Genomic DNA, 11,714 nt, shown 5'->3' on the forward strand with positions numbered 1-11,714 from the left:
AACCACCACATTGCACTTCAAAGAAATATATGTATTTAAGATCCATAAGGACCTTAGGTTCCTCCATAAAATCACACGCTGGCTCGAGAGTTTCAACTCAAGGTAGTGGAACGAGGTCTATGGGAAACTTCAAAGCCATTCATGAGGACTTGTCCTCTGGCACATATTCAGACCTTCAATCACAAACGGAAAGTGTGATGTTGACAGGAGACAACTCACATAGATCAAATTGGAGACAATCTTCGTCTCAATGGTGAAGAGATATACATAATCCCAATAATGAATGAACTAGGGAAGAAGACCTTAATTCTCTTCACAAAAACTCCAATAGAATTGGAATACGATGTGAGGCTAAAATACAAGACTACTAACTCTCATGGGGCTCTCCTTTATAAGGATTCCTTTAAAAGGCTTTGTGTCAATCTTGCAAATGTCATAACTTTTTTGAACCAAGGCCATGGAGGAATTTCTAGGAGGAATCCTACATGTGAATAGATGGAGTGAGATATGTGCTGACCAATGAGCCATGGAAGATTGACAACAAGGGATTCTTAGTTGGGCCAAGCCAAGTTGCAACATCAATAGATCAACCTGCAAGAGAAGAGGTAAGGGAGATGGGTAATAACCCTTTATTTTCAGAACTAAAGGATGCATCTTTCCCTTTTCATGTGAGAAAAAATGAGATTTCAAAAGAAAAGGACAAGGGGAAGGGAAAAGCATTTGAGGTAGATATCAATTATGTAGACCGAGTCTAACAAGATTGGATGGACAAGGAAGTCTACCATGATGGCATTCAAAACTACTATGTGACCCCTAAACACCCTATGGATGAACTCCTAGAAAAACATGTTTTGTTTGGGGAAACATGGGAAGTATCTAAAACAAACTATAGAGATAACATGAAACACGAATATAGAAAACTAAATTGGGATGAGATCATGAATTTGGCTTACAACACTGTTCCTATTTTTGTTGAATTATCCCCAAAATCTCCCACTAGGCCAGTAGACACTTCTTACTTTGGTGAGACAGTAGCTCTTAAGCCTCGGGTGTTTGTTGAGACAAAAGGGAGGCCAGTACTTGAAAGAGAAGGACCAGAGTTTTATTTTGGGACTATGGCAAGGGGACCCACTTTTGAACCTAGTGTGCCTCCTTTGTTGACATTGATGAGAATAGAACCTTACCCCATGCTTGGGCATAGAGGGTGTGTGGATAGGAGATTACCAATCCATATGGCTACTTTAGAGCCACTTGGGCTAGCTATTAGAGTGCATGAGGAACCTTATTGCATGATAACACAAGAAATGGGAAGAAGACATGATGATGATGACGAGTAATCTTGCCAGGTGAGGCCTTCAACCCTTCAAAATCTAGTTAAAAAGTTTGACAAATCTAGTGATCTGTACAACCACATAGCTTCGTTCAAATAGGTTGTGCATGCCAAACAAGTCATGAACATGCACACCAAAATAGAGAGATTTTGCTTAAGTTTTAACCTTATAGGGTAAGGCACTGTCATGGTTTCAAAAACCTCAGATCCAAGTCTAAATGCAACTCATGATAGCTTAGAGGAGTACTGCCTTTTCTAAAATGGGAATGAAGCATAATGTGGTTGCCAAGATACACTCCTTCAAACAAGCTGACTATGAAACAATTAGGGATTGTGCAAATAGAATGAAGCAATATATTGCAAGATGCCCCAAAATTGAGAAACCTAGCCAAAAAAATTTTAATTTTGATCTTTTTTAAAGGGTTGATCAACAAAATGCTTCATTCACATCTTTATACAAGCTTTAATCAATGCTGCCTTGATGCCATGGATTATGATGAATTTGGCATTTATGGAATAGTGAATCTAGAAAAGGGAGTCATAAATGGAAGAAACAACACCCTAGGAAGAGCTTTGACACTAGTACTGCATCAACCAAAGAAGTAAATCATGATGCAGTAGCTGAATTGGTGCTAGAAAGAATGGGACAACTATATTGTCCTCTTGTCAAGAGGACAACTATATTGTCCTCTTGTCAAGCCAATGTATGCTCAACCAGTGCCACAAGGACCATGCAGATGGGGTAACTGTGGAGGAGATCATAAAATTGAACAATGCACTGTGTACCCTACAAGAAATCCACCTCCAAGATTGTGGTGTGATGCTTGTCATCGATGGAATTCACTCATGTAACCAAAGACTGTAACACATAGCACGTATGCAATGGGAACAAGGCTATTCCAACTTTCCACAATATAGAACATAAATGGGAAATGTTGAAAGAGATCTTGTACCTACTCAAATTGGAGGTCAAGAACAAGCCTACTGGTGTTGGGAGCGCAACCTCTTGCACCTAGAACAACTCCATGAGTATGATAAAAACTTAGAGATGGTGACCACTCAATATTACTTCCAAGAGGATGAGCCACCATTAATATATTAGAGCTAAAAAATACCAACCATTCAACCCAAACAACCATTTTACACCAGTTAAGGCATAGATCAGTTCTTGTATTTTATTAATCCAAAACGAGATAATAAAAACCACAATAGAGAGTGTATCAAGCTATACCATCTCTGAAGTGCTATGGTTGTGGCGGTGACCATCTTGTGAAAGACTGTCTATACAGAGGTAGACTTATGCAAGCAAAAACTTCTCAAGTAGCTCCTACTCAAAACCCTATAACCCAATTTACTTCAATTATAGGATTTTGCAAGGATTGTTCTATCACTCACCATGTAAAAGATTTCCCAGTGAATATAAAGAGTGCCCTTCATGTAACTTTTTAGCTATATGGGATTAATATCCCTTGTCTTGTTGCCATGTGGCGCTCGCGGAAGAGCCCTCTACCAAACTTAAACAATGTGCTGTTTTTTTCCAAGGAAAGGCACAAGGCTGAGTACCTTAGGCTCTTCTTTCTTTCTCTGGTATCTGCTCTGGGGAAAACCCATTGGCAACCGTAATTGATAGACATCTCATCCATATACTTGGCATCATCCCATACAATCTTCTCCATAGTATAGGTGCCTGTGGAGCCTCAAAATCCACATCAAAAATGTCACCCTTGCTCAATTTCAACCTTTAAAAAAAAACAAAAGGCAAGTTCACGTTTAGTACCTTGCCATTTCTCGCTCAGGATCCAAACTGCAAAATCAAGTTGATAGCTTTGTAGAACATAGACTCCATCACCTCAGCCATCACTCCTGGGCTTCAAAAGTGCCTCCTGATTAGTTTCCACCTTCTTCAAAAAACAATCTAAGTGTTGAATCCAAGCAGAAAACTAACAGAACTGGAGGGCTCATATCTCACTGCTCACATACCCAATGGAAAAACCAACCTTATAGCCCTGAAGCACAACTGACCGGCTATGTCTTGGCACCTGGATCCCTCCACATACAACCATTTGGGGCAATAAAAATCAAGCACAAAAAAAGGCAATCATCAACTTGAGCACAAAAATAGTTCCCGGAAGCCAATTGTCCACCTTCAGGCATACATATCTTTCTGCTAGGGTGTCACACACCTCTCCCAGTATATTCAAGCACATCCTAAGGCCTTAGTTCATCTGTACGAGCACCCAGGTCATATCCTATCGTGCAAAACTTGACCTTGAAAGCTCTATTTCTCCAACTTTAAAGCACACAACCCACCTGTAGCTCATGCATACTTATCACAGCTCTTCATCCACCAGTTTCCTTGCACTTTTTATGAGGTAAGGCAAAAGAAAACCACTGCACTAAAAGCACTTAATGCATAACACTGAATAAAACCAAGGAGAGGGGGGCTTATTCTGCTATCATGCTGACACCATGCATCATCTACACATGAAAAACATTGCTCCAACTCTGCCAAATAGATGCAAAGAGCTTATTAAAAAAAAACACCACATAGTTTGCCCACCCTCTAGCCTACTAGATCATTCATGATCAGCAGTCAAAAATAGAAGCTACAAAGCCAGCGGTCCATAATCCTCCTCAACTATTAAGATTGGGAGAATTGGTTTTCTATCACCTACCAACACATCTTCCACAATGGTCATGAGATGAGCAATGTACTTCTTCAAATGGGATCCATTAACACTATGAGCATGTAACAATCCATCCAAATCTGCAAGAGCTGGTAGGTTCCATTGACAAACTTTTGGACAACCTTGAACGGACCCTCCCACTTAATATGAAGCTCTTTATGCATAGTCTTATATAAACTATTGTTATATCTAAGTACCAAATCCCTTCCTCAATGCCCTTTTCCTTAATCTTTTCATTGGCCCTCTTTATGTTGTTTTCCTTTACCTGCATGTAATGCTACAAAGCCAGATCCCTATCCAAAGCATCTCTTTCCAAGAAAATCATTCTCTCCTCCAAACCATCCGAGGACTCACCAGTGAGCTTCAATAGCATCTGCATAGTTGGAATTTCTATCTGAATAGGCAATAAAGCATCTTTGCCATACACGAATTGGAAAGGGGTGAAATTGATACCTGTTTTAATACCTACTCTATAAGCCCACAAGGCACAAGGAAGCTCTAAATCCCAGTTCGTGCCATGATGCTCTGTCATCTTGGTAAGCACTCACATGACCTCTCCATTAAACCTTTCATTCAAGCCGTTGCACTGAGGATAGTATGCGGTTGTAAAGCTATGTCCGACGATCTTTACCTTGTTGCAAATATAATCCACCAATTCACTTCTAAAACTTTGTGCATTATCTGACAAAAGTTACAGTGGCATACCAAACCTGCAACAAATATCCTCATAGGTAAACTTTGCTACATCCTTAGCTACAATTTGCTTCACTGCCTTTGCTTCAGCCCACCTAGAGAGATAGTCCACAACAGTTAAGATATAACTCTTCCCCCTTGCTGTGATTGGGAGAGGTCCTACTGCATCCAACCCGCACTTTTCAAATACATCATAAGCTAGAATTGTATTCCTTAATCTTGGCTTAAGAATCCTTTATGCCATGCTTTGACACTTCTTACATTACCTACACCAATGGTACACATCCTTTTGGATACTTGGCAATACATACCCTTCTTGTAAAATCTTATGAAGAGTGATCTTCATAGAAAAATGATCACCACATGAGCCTTCATGATTTGCTTCCAAAATCCTGTATATCTCCTCTTTCCAAGGTACCTTCCTTTTAGAACCATGTCAAGACCCTTCATGAACAAAGCATCTTCAAGCATAATAAACTTACTTGCTTTCCTAAGGAAACCATACTTCTTAGACTTTTCCAATCCCTTAGGTAATTTTCCTTGTAGCAGATACATCTTCTCCTAAAAACAAGTCTCTCTCCCTATGTACATAGGAAGATCTGTCTTCATAATAACAAACACCGTGGTAATCATCCCTTGAGGAGCAGCTTCATGAGCTTCATCATTATCCCTCATGTCCACATGCTTGATACTCCAAGCTTAAAACATTCTTAACAAGGCTTGAATTTTGAAACAACATTGCTTAAGCTTTGGATTTTTGCTTTGCCATATACCAAGAACCTTCTTAACAATCAAAAGAGCATCCCCCTTAATTCATAGGCGTTGTATCCCAAGCTTCAAACAAACCTGTAATCAAATCTCCAAAGGAGCATATTCCACTTCATTGTTGCTAGAAGCACAAATTTGCAACCCCTTCTTCTCCACCAATCTCCCTTCCCGATCATAAATTACTAAACCACTGGATGCAGCACCATGCTGTCAGAACTGGTACAACCTCGGCTTGTGTGCTGCATGCACGTCCTTGCCCTGCGTGCACGGTTCTCGAAATACGGGTGAGAGCTCTATCTTTGCCACCCAACTGTATAAGAATAGCTTAGTCCCTAGTGCCCATTTGGCGTTATACTAAAACCCTAGTATGTGGTTGTAAAGCTATATCGGATATTTACCTTGTTGCAAATATAATCAACCAATTCACTTCTAAACCTTTGTGCATTATCTAACAAAAGTTATAGTGGCATACCAAACCTGCAACAAATATCCTCATAGGTAAACTTTGCTACATCCTTAGTTGCAATTTGCTTCACTGCCTTTGCTTCAGCCCACCTAGAGAGATAGTCCACAACAGTCAAGATATAACTCTTCCCCCTTGCTGTGATTGGGAGAGGTCCTATTTTATCCAACCCCCACTTTTTAAATACATCATAAGCTATATTGTACTCCTTAATCCTTGCTTAAGAACCCTTGATGCCATGCTTTGACACTTCTTACATGACGTACACCAATGGCACACATCCTTTTGGATACTTGGTAATACGTACCCTTCCTGCAAAATCTTATGAAGAGTGATCTTCATAGCAAAATGACTACCACATGAGCCTTCATGATTTGCTTCCAAAATCCTATATATCTCCTCTTTCCAAGGTACCTTCCTTAGAACCCTGTCAGGACCCTTCATGAACAAAGCATCTTCAAGCATAATAAACTTACTTGCTTTCCTAAGGAAACCATGCTTCTTGGACTTTTCCAATCCCTCAAGTAATTTTCCTTGTAGCAGATACATCTCCTCCTAAAAAAGAGTCTCTCTCCCTATGTACATAGGAAGATCCGTCTTCATAACAAACACCGTTGGTAATCATCCCTTGAGTAGCTTCATGAGCTTCTTCATTATCCCTCCTGTCCACATGCTTGATACTCCAAGCTTGAAACATTCTTAACAAGGCTTGAATTTTGAAACAACATTGCTTAAGCTTTGGATTTTTGTTTTGCCAAATACCAAGAACCTTCTTAACAATCAAAAGAGCATCCCCCTTAATTCATAGGCGTTGTATCCCAAGCTTCAAACAAACCTGTAATCCAATCTCCAAAGGAGCATATTCCACTTAATCGTTGCTAGAAGCAGAAAGTTGCAACCCCTTCTTTTCCACCAATCTCCCTTCTGGATCATAAATTACTAAACCACTAGATGCAGCACCATGCTGTCAGAACTCGTGCAACCTCGGCCTGCATGCTGCATGCACATCCTTGCCCTGCATGGTGAGAGCTCTATATTTGCCACCTAACCGTATAAGAATACCTTAGTCCCTAGTGCCCATTTGGCTTTATACTAAAACCCTAGCCTGTGTTCACACTTAATGTCCGGCCGCCCTAAGATCCCTTGATCCCAAACTAAGTGTGCTAACACCTTGGCTCGACACTTGGCTCATTCTTGACCCCTGGACTTGTAGATGCCCTAGCTCCAAGGCCATGCCCGGCTATTGGCATTACGGTTGAGCTCTCGATATGGGACCGTTGTCCTGACATTACTTTCCCCTTTTGGAAGAGTTTTCATCCTCAAAAACAAAAGTAGGAAATTACTTCTTTAGTGTACTAATGTTTTTCCAAGTGGATCCTTCATCAGGCCTATCCTTCCACACTTGATGAGTACTTGTCGACAAACATGATGTCGAGTACGTAAATCATGGTAGTCCAATATCTTTTGAGGTTCATGTGGTTGAACTAGAGGTTCGGTATACTCAACCAAGACTCCAAGATCAATGACATTGTCGTCATTGTAAAGCCGTTTCCGCAAACGGCTTACATGAAACACAGGATGAACCTTCGAGGTTGTAGGAAGCTCAAGCTGGTAGGCAACACGCCCAGCCTTCTTGAGAATCTTGAATGGACCACAAAATCGGGGCGATAACTTTGGTACTAGTCCAATCTTTAAACTTTGCGAATTCTCAGGGACTCCAAGAAAAACTATTTGCCCTTCCTCAAAGGTAACTGGTCTTCGATGAGCATCCGCATACTTCTTGTAATGGTTTTGAGCTTGTCGAACATTTTGACGAGCTACCCATAACATATCCATGTGATCTTGGAGAAAATCCTTCAGTTGTGTTGAATTTTCTCATTGGCTAACCCCACCGAAACAGGTGGCCTAGGTTGGAAGCCATACATAAGCATAAACAGACTAAAACCAATAGTAACATGCTTAGTGTTGTTGTAAGCAAACTCTAAAATGGACAAATAGTCTTCCCAATTAGATTGTCGTTTGGTCACATCTGCTAGTAACATATCCTCAAGTACTTAATTTACCCGCTCAGTTTGGCCATCTTTCTGCTGAGGGTGATCATCAGTACTAAGACTGAGCATTGTATCCATCCTCTTGAATACAGCTCTCCAAAAGTGGCTATCAAATTTTCTATCGCGATCGCTTATTATGTTGCTGGCATCCCATATAGCTGATAAACATTGTCCACGAATAGTCGTGCTAATTCAGGAGTCTTGACCGTGGTTTTAGTTGGAATAAATCAACACATCTTGGTAAGCTGATCAACCACTACCCAAATGGCATCATGTCCACAATTAGTAGTCGGTAATCCAACAATGAAATCCATAGAGACACTTTCCAACTTTCCATTAGGAATCTCTAAAGGATGCAAAAGCCCACCTATCTTTAGGCACTCAACTTTATTAACTTGACACTTTTGGCAATGCGTAACGTATTCTTGGATATCATGGTGCATTTTAGGTCAGTAAAAGTGTCAACGTATGTGCACATAGGTTTTATGTATCCCTCGATGACCCGCACTAGGACTATCATGACATTCATAAAGTATTTGGTGTCGTGTGTCAGTGTCCTGGGGTACACATATTCTACCTTTGTAGAGCAAGTACCCATTATCAATGGTAAAATTTTTCCATCGATTCAACTCTCACTAGTAAGACGTGAGTCGTGTGTGGACATTGTATTGTTTGCACCACCTCTTGTGAGCCAAGTGAACCAAAGCCTTCAGTGCCTTGGACTAGCCCGCCTGACAAGGTGGGCTCCATAGCACCACCCGTAGCCATAGACATAACTGAGACATGCAAAGCTTGTTGGGGAACCAACAACTGCTACAAAAGATAAGTCATCTTGGTGACGTTCTCATTCAATGTAGTAAGATTCTTTTCAAGAGCTGACGTACGGCTAACTTGAAAGCCAAATTCAACCATGTGCATGAAACCATGATCAATCACCTCGACCTCATCCATGGTTGCATTGTGTGTGGCTTGTGCATTCTCACCGTGTTCAACACGCAGTGTGTGTGGTGATGAGGACATTGTGCGTTGATAGTACCGTCACCAATCTTCGATGAAATAGACACATGCACCACCGATGCTCCCACGAAGCACTCAAGTGTGTACATGGACAAAAAATATTGAAATCCGCACTCGAGAAGAAGAAACTTGCCTGTGAAAAAAAAGTCCAAAGCCCACGATCAAGAAGAATTCACGTTCGAAAATTCGTATGCACCGTTGTTCCGCTCTTCGATATGTGTGAATTTCCTCTTGAAATTCCTTAGAGTTTGAGAAAGGAAAGCAGTGAAAAGAAAAGGGTAAAGGGAAGGGTTTTTCTTGGAGTTTGTGTAATACTCTTAAGCTTTTATATAGATATTTGTGAAGAACAATTACCAAGGTTCAAAAGGTGGGGTGGTTAAGACCTCTCCCTTTGGGTTGGAGGTGATGAGTACAAGCCCTTGATGGTTGAGAGCTCTCCTCATCGCTACCACATGCAAGAGGAGCTTCTTGCACGTAGCCAATGGCACCAACAAAGCCTCGGTGTCGTAGTCTACCATTGTCAATGCCTATGCCTTGGTCGCCGCCTTGGACATAAGCCTTGGTAGCCTTAGGCGGCCGCTCCCGTGCCCGGCTCGGCTCAGTCGCGCAGTCCCTGTGAGACCTTTTGCTGTAGTGCACACGTGCGTCATAGCCTACTCTGATACCAATGTCAATACTTGTGCAGCCTCGGCCTACGTGCTACATGCACGTCCTTTCCCTACATGCATGGTTCTCAAAATAGGGGTGAGAGCTCTATCTTTGCCACCCAATCATACAAGAATAGCTTAGCTCCTATAGTGCTTTTTTGGCTTTATACTAAAACCCTAGCCTGTGTTCACACTTAACGTTCGGCCGCCCTATGATGCCTTGATCCCAGACTCAGTGTGCTAACACCTTGGCTTGACACTTGGTTCATTCTCTTGACCCCTGAACCCATATAGATGCCCTAGTTTCAAGGTCGTGCCCGTAGCTATTGGCATTACAGTTGAGCTCTCGATAGGACCGTTGTCCTGACACATGCATTCTCCTATAGGAACCATAAAAAAACAAAAGATAGGAATCTGATATCCATTGGCTGTTCCACAGGCTTGGCCACCTTTGATTCTTTCATCAAGAGAGGACTCTCTTTGTAAGTAAGCAAATCTGCAAGCGTAGCTCTAGTACTCTCTCTTCCACCAAAAAAGAAAATTGAAATTCCTACAACTCAATGATCCACCTCTTCATGGGTTTTGAAATGTTGACCCCATTGATCAATTGTGGCAAGCTGCAAGAGTAACTGGTCAAGAAAACAAAAGGCTGAGGCAAAAGATAATGCCTAAATATCTTGCATGCATACACCGCCGCAACCGTAATGAGTTCCACTTTGAAATAGGCACTCTCTGCTATTGTCTTCACCCTGCTTGCATAATAAACAGGACAATAACTACCATAATGAAAATCATTTTTCATGACTATAATGTCATTACAAATCTTTGACCAATTATTTTAATATTAACGAGCTAAGCCTACAAAACAACTCCATCATACTACTTCACACACGCATGCTATCTTGTCAGAACTTAAAAGCATTAAGCTACATAGCTTCACCATGATTTGAAAAGAAATTCAATATAACAAAAACCCAATGATAACAAGATGTAAAAGATGGATTAGATGATGATATGCTAAAATTTGAAGTATGTATCGGTCTTTATACTAAAATGTATAAATATCAGACATTCTTTTTGAAGATGAGCTTGAAATCTAGCTAGGATTTGGAAATTCCAACTTTTTGGTCTCATGTGTTGCCATTATCACATGTGCATGGTGAGCATGTTAGTCATTTGATTTTGATTCTTAAGACATGCCTAGTTGACAAGCCACTTTTACATGGGAACTAAGAGAAGGTCCAATCCAAGACACAAAAGATATTCAAATTAATAATAACACCAGTACATAAGTACATGACATCCATTGGATATAAGATCATTTCAAATACATATCACAATGACACATAGAAAAAGAATCAGCATTAGAAATGTGAAAGAAAGCTTTGTGATTTTATTGTTAATCAGATACATATCTCTTCTATGCTTGCTACCACTCTTAAATTCTTCACTTTTATCTTTCTCAAAGAACATAATTAATCAAGATGGAAGAAAGACACGTCAAACCTCTTTTACAGTTCATGTCACATATCACTCTCAAGGAAGATAATCTATATGAAAATCACTCACCTAGAGCTCTTATTTGTAATGGTTCATGCATATAATTTTAACACACAAGAAAATAATAAAAGTGTGATGTACCAAATATGAGCAATATGATTCTGATATAAAATAATTACTTATCTATATAATTTATTCAAAAGAAAAAAAACATGTCAAAAGATTGGGATTAATCCAGGGATTAATCATGCATAGTTTATTGGAATTGTGAACCTCATTAGATAAGTTGCCAAATTATTGTAAAAAATTATACATGAAGAATTTAACAAATATGACGTTTTCAAAAGTCTCCAAAGGTCTTTCAACCCTAAAAATAACTCTTGAATCACTCAAATCCGATATCGGATGGGGAGATACAAGCATTTTAGGTTTTTAAGTTGTACAAAACATTTTGTGCATACATTGTATAATCCTCACCACGTGTGAGATCGCTCTAATACCATGTTGAATAAGAGAGGAAAAGAGAGAGATGCACATGATTTAGATCCCCAAAAGTGT

General features: G+C 40.2%; 1 long non-coding RNA gene across 2 annotated transcripts; it reads right to left on the reverse strand.

Annotated features, from left to right (window-relative positions):
• Window positions 1–2,479: 2,479 nt before the first annotated feature.
• On the reverse strand, window positions 2,480–3,362 carry LOC147626607 (uncharacterized). 2 transcript variants are annotated; one of them, XR_015268623.1, is made up of 3 exons: window positions 3,328–3,362; window positions 3,108–3,198; window positions 2,480–3,017 (listed from the first exon to the last, which is right to left on the reverse strand). It is a non-coding gene; the product is annotated as an uncharacterized LOC147626607 (long non-coding RNA). The 2 variants fall into 2 exon arrangements; XR_015268622.1 differs by having other exon boundaries at window positions 3,108–3,341.
• Between the last annotated feature and the right edge of the window lie 8,352 nt (window positions 3,363–11,714).

The sequence above is a fragment of the Cibotium barometz genome, chromosome 22 (genome assembly GCF_041138505.1).
Source record: "Cibotium barometz isolate CiBa-2024 chromosome 22, ASM4113850v1, whole genome shotgun sequence".
Classification (NCBI taxonomy): Eukaryota; Viridiplantae; Streptophyta; class Polypodiopsida; order Cyatheales; family Cibotiaceae; genus Cibotium; species Cibotium barometz.